Consider the following 14203-nt stretch of genomic DNA (forward strand, 5'->3'; position numbering starts at 1 on the left):
TATCTCAGCTATATTTCTTAATTTTATATTTTAAAAAATAGTACGGCTTAACACTTGCATGGTTTTAAAATTCAAATCGTAAATAAAGCATATAACTAAAATTAAGGCCGTTCCAAAGTGGCAGCTGCTTTCAACCCTTTTAGCTTTCCTTCTGTCCTTACCTGCCTCTCTTCTCATAAATGCTTATAGAGCTGTTTTTTGATTTTTCAATCATAGACTTTAATTTTTTTTTACTTCCTTTAACTTAGCACTTTTTCTCCTGTTCTCCCCTCTTTCTCTACACATTTCTCTTTCTCCCATCTGACCAGTAGGGCTGTGTCATTATTTTTTATTAAAGCGGTATGTATTGTATAACATTATTAGGACTATAGAAATACAGTTTTCAATTGAACCAAGTAAACCATGATTGTTTCCTATCTTGTGTAACTTTATATCTTCCAGGGAGGTAACTGCCTCTCTTTTTCCCCCTCTCTTAGATGTCCATGTTCCTATCACTAATTTTTTCCTAAACTCTCCAATGAAAGAATAAAGTGGTTGAGCATAAATAAGCTATAAGATGTCTCTGCCACCACACCTCTCTCTTTCCTTCTCTCTCTCTCTCTCTCTCTCTCTCTCTCTCTCTCTCTCTCTCTCTCTCTCTCTCTCTTTCTCTCTCTTCCTGTCTCTGTCTCCTGTCCCCTGTAGCTCTCCGTCTTTAGCTCCAGTCTTGATTGACGGCCCTATAGGTCTCCTCTGCAATGGTCATACTGAATTCTTGGTTCACCATGATTTGTGAATTCCCTTTTTCTATCTTCTTTATTGGATTATTTATTTCCAAGTTCTAACATCTTCTTCATTTTCGTTTTATTTTTTCCAATAACTTCTTAAGAAAGGGACTATTGGGAGATACATTTTCTGTTACCTTGCATGTCTGAAAACGTATATTTCTATTTCACATTTGATTAATATTGGGGCTAGTGTGGAATTCTTGTTAAGGTGAGTTTTCTTCAGAATTTTGAAGGCATTGCTCTATTGTCTTCTAAGCTTCCCATTTTAATCTCAAAAAGTGAGATGTCATTCTAATTCCTGATCTTTTTGTGTGATATTTAATCTTCCTGGGAAATTCTTTTCTGAAATTTCATGATGATATATCATGGTATAAATGTTTTTTTGTTGTTGTTCACCAAATACCAATTTGGGCCGTTATAAGTTAGAAATTCATGTCCAGTTCTGAGAAATATACATATTTTATATCTTTGATTATTTTCTCCCTCTGTTCGCTCTTTTCTCTCTAGCCTAGATGATGAATGTGCTAGATTGATCCTTATTTTTCTTAATCTTTTCTATTTATTATCTCTTTTTGTTTTACTGATTTTTTTCTTAGATATTTTCTCAATTTTATCTAATAACCTTTATTTTTTAAAATTTTGTTCATTTAGTTTCCAAGAGCGTATTTCTTGACTTCTAGTTAATCTTTTTTTATGTCTTCCTATTCTTGTTTTAAGGATATAGCACTTCCTCTCTCTGAACATATTCATGGTTTTGTTTTAATTTTTCTTTAACTCCTTATATTGTTTGTTTCCTTGGAATTCCTTCTTCAGTTCTTTCCTGTCTTTCACATTGGAAACTTTCTTCAAATACCTTGTTTCTGAGGTTTAAGTCTGCTCTTCTCTAAGAGTGAGGCACTGAACACCGATTGGAAGCTCTTGTACATAGAAAAGGCTTGTTGGCTGATGGGCTTTCAGGTTAAGAGGATGGGGACCAGACTGTTTGCCCAAGTGTTGGTATTCATGGGTTATTTCTTTTGGACTGGTTCATTGATGCAGAGAATCATCTTTCTGCCTTGGGACTGGGGGAGAGAGTGAAAGTCTGAGCTATAAGCATTTGGGGAGCTGAAGGGGGAAGGGGATGGGTTCTCATCTTTCATTTTATAGATGATCACTTAATCAGCTCTGTTAGGTCTGGTGCCTCTGAGTTTGGAGTCTCTCTAGTTCATTTTCCCTAGAAAATAAACCTCCCTTCCCCTGCTCAGGTGGTAGAGACCGGGAGGACAGGGTTGGCCTGCTTGTGCGTGTCAGTTTAAGGGATGAGTACCTCCTTTTGGGACACTGAGTTCCTCCTATTTCTGAGTCTTGTTATCATCCTTGGAAGGTTTAGCTTTTTTTGGTTTGCTCAGTAGTTTATGTTCCTCTGTCTACCTTTTGTTCATTTGCTCAAACGGACCGAAAATTCTCTGTATTTTTGTATTTTAACTTTTTATTTTAACATAATTTCAGACTTAAAATTCTAAAAATATTGGAAATATTTACAGAGAGTTTCTGTACACCCTTCACTGACATTCCTCAAATATTAATATTTTGCCACATTTTTTTAATTCTGTTCTGTGTGTGTAAATATATGTATAATTGAACTATTTTGAAGTTGCAGGTATGATGCACCTTTACTCCTGAATACTTCTTGTATAGAATCAGAGTTACCAAAATCATCCAGAAATAAGCACTGATAAAATACAATTATTTAATCTGTAGACCTTAGATTTTGCCAGTTATCCTAATAATGTCCATTAAAACAAAAGAAAATTTCGGACTATACATTGCCTTCAGTTGTCATGTCTCTTTAGCCTCCTTTAGTCTAGAAAAATTTCTAAGTCTTAGTCTTCGACATTGACGTTTTTGAAGAAAACTTGTCAATTATTTTGTAAGATGTCCCTCAATCTGAGTTTGTCTGATGCTTTTGCATCAAATTATGTATACATTCAATTTCAAATTATTGAAATTCAAAGTATGCGTTTTTGACAAGAATATCACAAAAATGATGTGTTCTCAGCGTGTCGTATTGGAAGACACGTGTCAGTTTATCCCACTGCTACTGATAGTTACAGGTTTGGGCTGGATTCTCCTGATGCAAAGTTACTATTCTTTCAATGTGTCTTGTGGGGAAATACTTTGAGATTCTGTAAATACGCTGTTACTCCTCAAACTTTCACCCGCTAGACTTAGCATCCATGGATGATTTCTTGCCCAAATCACTTGTTACAGTGCTTGCCAAATGGCGATTTTCTAAACCCCATTCTTTTACCTACTTTTGAGAGTGATTTTTCCTTAACCTTAGGGTTCATGCTTTAATCAGTTTCGGGAAAATACTCATTTTCTTCTTAATGTTGCATAGTTGTCATTCTCACGACTGTTTCCTTTCGGACTTCTATTAAATGTATGTTAGACTTCTTTTGTTCCGTTGTTATATCTCGCAGGTCCCCCCTCCCCCGCCCCCACGTACGTTTTCCACCTTTTTATCTCTCTGTACTACCTAGTGGAGAATTTTTTGCACCTACTTTGCGGTTTTCTTCAGCTGTGACCAGTATGTTTTTACTCATCCATTGAGATTTAAATTTCAGAAGTTATTTCTAGAACCTCTTACTGTTTTTCAAATCTGTCTGCTCCATTTTTTTCATAATGTCTTTTGTTTCCATATGTCTTCATTTTTTTTATATCTTTAATTATTTGAAACCTTTTATATTCCCCAGTTTTCCAATTTTTAAATTTCTTATACGGTCTAACCCTATCATTTTGCATTGTTTTCTTACCTGTTTTGTAATTTTAGAATGTGGGTTCATCTGTGGAAGTCTTTGCCACCGGGGTTAATGGGTGTTTTTCCAGAATGTTTGTTCTCGCTTTTGTTTTCTCTCTTTGCTTTCTGCCAGGTGCTCCAGAGCTATTGCTGAGGTAAATCACTTTTTTTAACATTAATTTCTCAGTACGCTATTTCCATACTACACAGGTAGAGTTCATTTAACCCTCAGGCAGAGTTTCTGTTTACCAAACCAATGAAGTCTTCCTGCATACTGTAGCTACCTCTATGATACAGTCGGTGGGCTGCTAGCAAACATTTTTATGCCCAGACCAGAGAACAAGTCTCTCTTTCAAACTGTCAGAGTATTTTAAGTACGAGATAGTCAGATGAAATCATAAATTTGTTTTACCTCTCATGAGAAGTAGTGGTTTAAATCACCATTAACATTCTCGAATAGTTTCGATTATAGATCAGCTTTGTTCGTTCGAATCATATAAGTTGCTAGTTTTTTTTCAATGAAGCATTTCTTTTAGGGTTTTTAGTATATTTATTAAGTAACAGATTCAGGGATGATGACTGTGTATTGAAGACCATGTTCTGAGGATAATCCAAATCTTTTGTACTATCAAAGAACTGAACTGTTATTTTTAATGTAGCAAATTATGAACCATTGTAAATCAATGATGCATTTTTTGGGCTTTTACTTTATTGTATTCACTCATTTAATTGATTAGATAGTATCTTAAACCATCTTACCGTAGATGTATTTAGTGACATTTATTACTTGCAGACTGATATAACTCATGAATTATTAAAAGCATCAGCATATGGAACCTGCTCTTTTCTTATTCCAAATTCTTTTAATATGGCTTATGTTGAGCCATTGAACTGGCTTCTGTCCATCCCACTGATGGAAGCCGCAGCCAGACGAGCGTTCTTATAAATGATTGGCTTCCCTTCCAAGTAAGAGGAGGATGAAATGTCAACTTTTTCCTTTACTACCTGAAAAGCGATCAGTGGCAACCCTTCCTGCTCTTCTTGACAGTAGTTTGGCTTTATGGAAGCAGGGTGGGAATTTAGCCAAATGTGAATTTCAGTGCTATATAAAGAAAAAATTTAAGTAGCTAAACCTCAGATAATAACTGGAATTTCAGAGAGGCATTCAGATGGGTTTAACCTGTGAGCCTTCTTCAGTAAGCTAACTGTAGCTCAAAAATTCCTGAACTGCAAATTTTAATCCCTTCTTTCCTGGTGATGATCTGAGTATCCTGAGGTTACCAAATCTCTCTTTGCAACAGTTTGCTCATCTGTAGGGCTGGGTTTAGGGATAACCTTCAGAAGAACACTGGAACGACTAGCGATTGGTTGCCAGTCACTAATCAAGGCCACTGAAGAGAACATTTTGGACTCAAACTTGGCTTCAAGACTATTTATTAACTTGACCTTGTGCTTTTGTATCTCTGAAATTCATTATCCTTATCTGTAAAATGAGGACATTACTTATTTCACAGGATTATTATGAGATATTAATGAAATAATATATGTGGAAGCATTTTGTAAGTGGTGTAGCGCTATAAAAAGTGTTGTTAATATAAGGCTGACGGTATAATGTTTTATCACATGGAAACATAAATTTTAGAATTGGATGGGACTATGGAGGGGGGAAAAAAATTGAAATTTACAAGAGGGTGTTTTTTTGTACCCAGACAGGCGCTATTATGTATTTTCTGTTCTTTAATTCTTACAACCCCAAAGGTAGCATATTATTGGCTCCAGTCTTACAGATGAAGAAAATGAGACTACTTATTTTTAAGATCTACCTCTCCATCATCCTATTTTATAAATGAGGAAATGGAGGTCTGAAGAAGTATGAAGACTTACATAAATCATAGATGCTTAGTTCATCATTCCATCTATAATATATCGTCATATTTTCTTAATAATTGTTTTTATCTTGTACACAAACTCAACCACAAACTTAAGTAGAAAACATAATAGCACATAATTAGATTGACAATGTAAATATAGAAAGATTTCTGTCACTGGCTTTATGATGGATTACATATGCTAAATGACCTTCCCAACTGAACAGCTAAACTACTGGTGAAATATTATAAAGCAATTTTAGCCTATTGCGAAGCTGGCATGAAAGTATGGTATTTGCTGACTCCCTAGACAAAGTGAAACTAAGTATCCGGGGAGGTGAATGGGAGCCAAAGCCAGCTCGTGCTATGGAGACTTTCGCAGAGTTTGGCGACCTGGAACTTCTACCTGATAACTGTATGAAGTAGGGGACATGGTTGAAAGCCTGCGAGTTGGAGCATCTAACAACAGCCTTCTGGATGATGCCAGGAAAGTAGAAGACTGTATCTTCAGTGAAAGAGTAAAGAAAAGTAAGTCATAAGCCACTTCCCATGGTTCATGGTCCAAATTCATACTACAAGTATGGTCTAAATAAACCTAAGAGGACAGTTTCATCAAAAGTGGCCCTGAGTTGATAGGGACTAGCAGAAGTAAACACTCTCGTGAGGAACTCAGCTTCAGTCCGGGTCTCAAATAATTCCTACGAAGTGTCAAAGGAAAACGAGCAACTTACAGTTAAAAACTACAAAACCATAAAGGAATAAGACGATATCATGAATGAGAACCAGCAGAAACACGCCTACAAGGACTTCAGATGATTGGATTAGATTATCGGATTCTAAGAAATTACTCAGAGTGAAGGCCAAAGAGATGGAAAACACAAAGGAGTTGTAGAGCGATGTGGAGAACAGAGGGACAGGGTCCAACATATGTCTAATCAGCTACCAAAAAAGAGAGGGAGAAAAAGAAAAAAAGATTCTAAACACATCTAGAGGACTGCGCGACTAAGTAAGACAAGTGCCTCATGGGGAAATACAAGTAAGACTTACAGTAGGAATATTTGGCCTGCTCCTCTGACCCCGAGTCAGCCTCTGTGGCCCAGTGTCTTTGGATGTCAGGGTGCCACAGTCCTCGTTCCTGCAGTGTCCCCAGACGTGGTCACAGACATTCCAAGTCCACCGTATAGAAAACTTACTTAGGAACAGATTAGTCGTGGGGATCCTAAGGTGATCATTTATCCTCTCCCTTCGTTGAGTCTGCAGCACTGAGGGGATTTCTAGCCTCTGATTTTCTTCATCTTTCATGTGTCTGTTTAATGTGAAGTCAGTGAGATTTAGCCATCAGTCATTTTTTTTCAGAACAATCAGTGATTTTTAATGCAGCGAGCAGACTTCAGACTCGTCTCCTGAATCTTTTCTCTCTTGATCTAAGGGAGCCTGCTCGAAGACATCATTAGGTCTCTAAATTCTCCGGTGCCCTAAGTCGGTGCATGCCCAGTAGAGTGCTGTGCTGTGAGTGGACGGGGCTGCAGAAGTTTAATGGTTAAGGCAACATGGGCCACATTACCGATTGCCCCTTTCAAATCTCCCAGTAACCATTAACATAAATATCATCTCACCGTTTTGGACAGGGGACACCACCCTTGTGCACGTTAGTAATATGATGCTAATGCTTAACCCTTTCAATCACTTCGTTTTCTTCAAAGGCCTGGCCCGGCATCCATTGAGAAGGCGTCTGTTTGAACCTAGAGGAGAAATGGAAGGGTTAACTCCTTTCGGTTTTGCCCTTTGACCACTTCAGGATGAGAGGCATGATGAAATACTTTTCAAAGTCTTCAGTGGAAACACATCATGCATAATTGGAGCAAAAAAGAATAAATCAAAGCTTTTTCCCCCTTTTAGTCTGGTAATTCATAATTGAAACCACATTGAGGTAAGGGTTGATAACTTCAAAACAACCAAGAAAACTGCCCTTTCTCTCAAGGTATGGGTAGGTAAGTCTGCTCATTACCAGGGGCTCAAAAGCTTCTGTGTAACAGGCCTGTCCTCTCCTCTCTTCCTTTCTTCTCTGATTTCTCACTTTTCTACTCAGGCAAAATACCTTCATTTAAATCAAATGTGGGTTGACTCAAATATCTGCTAATTCTCTTCTTGTCACATAAAGTTAGACATAGTGACATTTAAAAAAGGCTCTGATGGTGAGTAACAGCAATTAAATTTTGAATCATCCCGCTTTGAGCTTGATTTCTCCTGTCTGGAATTTAGGTGGTTTAGGCTGAAAGAGTCCTTCAGTTGGTAACGGAATGTGGTTTTCTTTGCTCTTGATTTTTATAATCGTCAAGTAGCTCCAGCAAGAACATTTCGGGGTGGTTAACAAAGGCCATTTGCCACCTCCCTCCACTTGTTGTGTGGTGGGCAACCTATATGGTTAGGCTCATAGAGGGCTGCCAGGACCTTTCAACTAAAAGAGAGCAGGAAGGGCCCAGACAGCTTCCTTTGCGTGTGAGCTTGCCAAAGGCACACCCCGTCATTGAAGGAGAAAATCTCTTAGAACTGGTAGTTGACTTTAAGCCTAGTCTCTCTCCCAAGGCCTCGCTTTCAGGGCATTCTGAAACCGGAACCCACAACTCCCTCTTGCTAGTTTGTCCACTCACTCCTAGCTCGTTCACCACGGCTTCCCAGAATAAGCAATACGAAAGAACCTTTCTAAAAGCTGGCATTGTGACCTAACAGTTATCGTGGCTATTACGGGTTACTTTTATGTGATCGCAGCTTCCGTAACGAATATTTGTTGTAGGAGTAAGTAGCAAAGGGTGGGAGGAAGGGCGAGAGATGAACAAGGTGTTTGGCTGAAGGCCAGTACTCTGTCAAGATGACGCACACGTCTCCCCTTGGTATCTCCTTCCATCTTGGAGCAAACAGTATATTTGGAAGTTGTATTGATAACCAAGATCCCAAAGGTGCAGCCGCAATAGGAACAGCTTTTTTTCAGGCCTCTGTTGCTGGGTGCCCGGTTCCACGCCGTATCTCGCCATGATGGAAATTTAATCAGGCAACAGAGTTAATTGCCGGCATTGTTTGCCTTTTCCCTGGCAGAAGTCAGTCTTGAGTAAATTATGGAAGTTTAAATTTGCTTGATTTCCTGCAGAAAGTGGGGTCAAGAGGTCCCAGACTGTAGACACTCTCTTTGGTCAACCAGCAGGGGGTCAGGTCTTAAAGGTATTTCAGAGGTGACTAAATGCTGTTTTGAAACGTCCTTCTCCATACGTTCTTTTTTCCTCCGAGGTGTAGTTCGTTGACCTTACCACAGTGGAGCAGAGTGTCTGTGTGAAGGCATCCCCCCAGGTCAAAGCTGCCGTTCTCCATGCCATCGCCGTGCCGCGCAGGCAGATGGGATGACGTTGGAGGGAAAAAGGGGTTGGCACAGAAGCCTCGTTACAGATCTGCATTTCCTGTGGCTGGCCTTTTGAAAGAGAACATAAAGATGGCATGTTAATTTATCAGCAAAACAACACCCAGGAAAAAGAAATCAACAAAAAGCTAACCATGCGACTTAAAAAACAAAACAAAACAAAAACAAACATCATACAAAGCTTTTTCATAATGTGGCTTTAGCCTCAGGATGACAGAGGTGATTCTGTAGACCTTTATGTTCCCACAGGACTTTCTGTTTTAGTGCTTTTATTTTTCATTGTAGTTTCTCCTTTTACCTGGCCGTCTTCCCCACCCGATTATGAACGTTTTGAAGGACAGGAATCTGTTTGTCTTTGCGTCTTTAACACTACTCTAAGGCATTAGTATTCTACGTTCAGGAAATGTTGTCTGAATGAGTACCAGAAATAATATTGGTAGGAATGGTTGCTAAACGGCTGATACCATTGTCTTAGCAGACAGGAAGAATACTAACTGGGCAGAGCTGGAATTTTTTTTGTGTTTGTTTTAAACTCCATTGTGGAGTTCTTTGTTGAACCCTCTCCTGAGTGCATTTGTGCATAAACTCACTTAATCATTATCACCCTAGGCAACAGATACTATCATGCTCCCCATTTTACAGATGAGGAAATGAATACTCACAGAAATACAGATCACAAATCTGGTAAATGGCAGGGCCCAAATTCAAACTCTGTTAAACATCCATATCCTACACTTTTTCAGAAAAACTTAGCACAATAAGACTCTTGGTAAGTACTTTAAAATGAGTGAAGTAAGTTGGAAATGATTTCAGAATTCACGATGTCACTCACATGAGTGTACAGCAGCTACTTACATGTGTGCACGAAGAGGACGGAAGGAACGTGACTTGGATCATTTGGCTTTAACTTATTCACCTTTGAACAAGTTTTTATTATGTAGCACGGGGCGCTGTAGCTGGTGCTGGGTGTTACATTTGTGGCTCCTGCAGTCATGGAGCTTTCAAGGTAGTTAACATATAAATCGGAAGGAAAAGAGAAAGTCGTAAATCAAAACAGTGTATCTGGAGGAGAAGTATAGGTAGAGAAGCCAGGCAAAGCAGGGCCCTAAAGCATGATAAAGTAAAAGCAGAGAGGAAGAAGGTTGTCATTTAAAATTCTTGGTGCTGGAAGAGACCTCACTGCTTAGGCTACTCCAGCCCACTTTTGAAACACGCAGAAAATAAAGCCCGGAGAAATTGTTCCTCCCACAAGACCCACTGTTGGCTGTCACTTATCGAATGCTTGTACACATAAGTTACTTTAAATTTATTGCCTATTTACTTTTATTAACAACCTCTGGGTTAAATAATAATTAAGAAATGTTAATAATTAAGTAATTATTATGTCAAGTCAAACCCCTCAGAAAACTAGTAGCAGCATCATGATTTTGTAGATAAGGAAACCGAGGTGCAAGAGAGGTTAAGTACTTTGCCAGAGTTACACTGCTGGAAAGTGAAAGAACTCGGATTCAGACTAAGGACTCACTTTTTCAAAACCGATTCCAAACACGCCGACTCACTTTTTGAAGTCATCTGCATCCTCCCTCGTGGAGGATTCTCAAGCAAAGCATCAAGCCCGTATCATCATCATACACTCAGGAGCTTATGCCGCCTCCGTGTTCATCTCGGCATCTGCATTTCATTGGAAAGGGCTGGCAAGGCTGCAGCCCTGTTATGCTCCTTGACGCGCCCTGTCTCGCCAGTGCATGGCCTTTTCTGCCTCTCCAGTTTTCAAGCTGTATTTGGCATGTAAGTGAGTAGTGCAGAAAAATCGAACACCAAACTGAATTACTGTCTGCTTCCCACCCACCCATTACTTCCTCTCCTCCCCTCTCATCATCATTCCCTTCCCAAAGGGGGCTGGCAAATGAGATGAGACCATGTCTGCCACTTGCCAAAGACCCTGGTTCCTTCTGCCTAGCAGGGCCTTTAAATCAGAGCTACAGTGCTTTTTGGGGGCGCGCCTCCTTGTAAACCCTAAGGAATTCGTTTTCTGAAAGTAAGCTTTGCATCTCTCAGGGAACTCTCCTTCCTTTTAATGTCACTAAGGCGTTCAAATGTGTTGACAGTTTCCCGCTTCTCCTAAAGAACAGACCTTATTTTGTTGGAGTTTTAATAGTTTTTCCTTCTGTATTAGAGATGTATTTACCTTTTTTAATTTATGTGTTCCTTTTGTGTCAATATTATATATTCGGTGTGTTTTTATTCCGCCTACCCTCTGAAATCACAGTTGTGGGATGGGCTCTTGCTTATTGGCATAGATTTGATTGTCAACGATAAATAACTTTCAGCATTTTTGTCTCAGAGAAGAGCTAGAAATAATGAACTCTGGAGTTACCCAAGTTCCAGTTTCCAAAATCTATAAAATAGGGATGCTTACCCAGCCTTGGAGTAGGAGTGTGGAGAAGGGCCGTGAACCATCACCACCTTGTGTTCTGTAGTCGACAGCTGGGGCTGCTTCCCACTCTGTCACCTACGGGTTACGTGACCTTGAACATCTTTCTCTACCTTTTCCCTCTCTCTCTCTCATTCCTTTCCCTCCTGCCTTCTCTTTCTCCCTCCCTCCCTTCCTCCCTTTCCTTTTTTTCCCTTTCTTTCTTTTGACTGGTAAAGAGATGATAAGACATCATTCACTGTTTTTAATTCTATAGTTTCCTCATCTGTAAAACGAGAATAATGACTGTATCGGTCTTGCAGGTCGTCGTAAGGCTCAGGTGAGATAATAAATGTAAAGCATAGCGCCTGATACTTAGTAAGTGTGTACTCAGTGAATCTTGATTGTTTCAACATCACACATTAAATTATTTAACACACTTCTTTAAAAAATCTTTTTGGTTGCTTTTCCATTTAAATGGTATTTTTGAAGCATGAGAGAGTATTGTGTCAGGAAAAGTAGATGAGCGGGTCGAGATGGTGATGGCAGAGAGATCCCTTAGGGATTCATTGTGATTTAAGCACAGGGCTACTTATTGACTTCAGTTTCCATAAAAGTCAGGAGGATATGAAGAATAAGATTCAGGGTAGCAAAACTAAAACATGGTCCTACAAATGTATCAGATATTAGGATACAAATACTGAAATATAGGCATCTTCCTGAAACTACAGCTTAATGTCAAAGTGCGACGTCATGGAAACGGAAATTCGGCATTGACAAGATAGCCTTCCCACTGTGTCTCTTGGTTGTGAAATCTAATTATGGCCTGTTAGGGACATTTTGGCTTTAATATCCTGATTACATTAGGACTCCAAGAAAGCCATTCGGTCTCCTTGAGTTCCCATCCCATGTGTATTCCATGTGTTTGTGTACATTTCCTGTCCCACACTGTTACATCTGGCAAACAGCTGTTGTCATGTATGTGGTGACGGGTATCCATCAGTGATATGGATGAGGTTGATGGGGGACCTCGGGAATCCCAGAGTATGAAAGACACTAGGGAAGTGGAAGCAGCCAGCCTAGCAGGTAGGATATTTCATATTCACCCACCTTCTAGCAGAGATAAGTTAGGTCCTGGGATTTGCACATAATAACGTATGAATGTGAACGTAATTAATGCCACTGAATTATATACTTAAAATGGTAACAATAGCGAATTTCATGTTAAATTTTACCACAGTTTTTAAAAACCATACATAATATACCAAAAACCATCATGTACTTTAAATGAGTGGATTATATAGTATATGAATTATATCTCAATAAAGCTGTTTTAAAATATAAGAATGTTTTAACACTCTTTTCCTATCATCATTACAAAAATATTTTTGCTTATACTGCTGCATTAAAAATCCCTTAATATTTTAATGGTAGCAAAGAAATTGAATTTCCTTTATTACTTTTTAAACTTCATTTTGAAAAAATTCAAATGTACAGACCAGCAAGTTCCAAGAATTGTGCAGTGAACTCTCATGCTGATCACCTAGATTCACACGTTCTGTTTATTCGTATATTTTATTCTCAGCATTCAGAAGTGATATGCTTTGATACGGCTATAGTTTTGTTTCACCGTTTTGTCTTTTGGTTTGGTTTCTGTCTTTTTTTTTTAATTCCTTGTGCATATTACTTATTGGGTCCTTTGTGTCTGAAAATTTGTGTCTGTCGTATCTTCTGTTCTGAGAACTTAGTTTCTTTAGTAGCTTTGTTCCTTCCGTATTCTGTGTTTTCTTTTTCACGAATCTCCTATTAGATGGATGTTGGACCTCCTGGATTTTTTTTATCTCTTCTATCCTATGTGTTTTTCATCTGTCTTTTTTGTTTACCAGACTGGATTATGTTATCTTTATCTTTCATTCTTGCTTTTTACAAAATTTTAAGGTATCAAGTTTTAATGTCCGAGAGTTCTTTCTTGTTCTTTGATAGATCTTTTAAAATAAAAATAGCAATTTATTCTTATTTCATGTATGAGAAAGCGTCTCTCACTGAGGGTATAATTTGTTGTTGACATCGTTTTAATTTCCTTCTGCTGCTTCTATTGTCTCTGTTTCCTCCGAGGTCCTGTCTTTCTGTTTGTTTGTTTGGTTTCTGTCATTTGTGCTGAAGAAGTTCTTGAAATGTCTGTGATTCTAGGATCTGTTCATAATTAAGAGGGAAGCACTAAGAACCTGATCAGAAGTTCTTTGTGTGAGGACAAGCTTACTGCCTGGAGGGCTTTACTGTAAGATGATGGAGTGGCAAGCCAGCCACATGGCTGCCAAGGCTGCCAATATTTTGGGAACTACAGGGGGAAGAAAGAAGGCTGTAGCATCATTCAGAATATAAACTTTAACCTGCATTTTCCTCTCAGCTGTGCCTGTGTTTTCAGGTCTGGAACTTCATTTTCTCAAAGAGTAAACCTCCCTTTCAGCCGGGGCGGGGCGGCTGAGTGGGTGGACAAAGGGAAGGTTTGTGACTCTGGGTCTCTCACTGTTCCTTACACATGTTTTAACCAGTCCTCCTGTTCCTCTTACCCTCACAAGGTACCTGCTGAGCTTAATTCCTGAGCCTTCGTGGGGTCCAACAGTTTGACCTTGAACCTAGTTGGCCCCCGCTTTGTAGCTACTTAGGTTTCAGCTTCATTCTCCTACCCCGTTGTCATTTCTCTAGCCTCTTTCAGTCTTTCAGAAACATGTTAATACTGCTCTTCTCCTGTTTCATTGTCATTGTAGATTTGTATGCTATATTTATTAGCTGTCATTTTAGTGGGTTTGGGGAGGGAATAGAGATAAATGCATGTGTTTAATCTGCCATGTTTAACTAGAAATCTCTCCTCAGCTGCCGAAATTCTCTGCTCTGTTTTCAATGGTATCTGAGCCAAAGTTAATTAAAGAAAGTCAGTATGAATTTCGAGGAAGGGAAGACTTTGAA

At 39.0% G+C, this 14203-nt stretch overlaps 1 protein-coding gene across 1 annotated transcript in view; it reads left to right on the forward strand.

Moving 5' to 3' along the window:
* Nucleotides 1-14203, forward strand: part of EXT2 (exostosin glycosyltransferase 2) — a 119587-nt gene that overhangs the window by 66073 nt on the left and 39311 nt on the right. The gene's annotated exons all lie outside the window — the stretch shown is intronic.

This window comes from Rousettus aegyptiacus, unplaced genomic scaffold (genome assembly GCF_014176215.1).
Source record: "Rousettus aegyptiacus isolate mRouAeg1 unplaced genomic scaffold, mRouAeg1.p scaffold_m13_p_5, whole genome shotgun sequence".
Classification (NCBI taxonomy): Eukaryota; Metazoa; Chordata; class Mammalia; order Chiroptera; family Pteropodidae; genus Rousettus; species Rousettus aegyptiacus.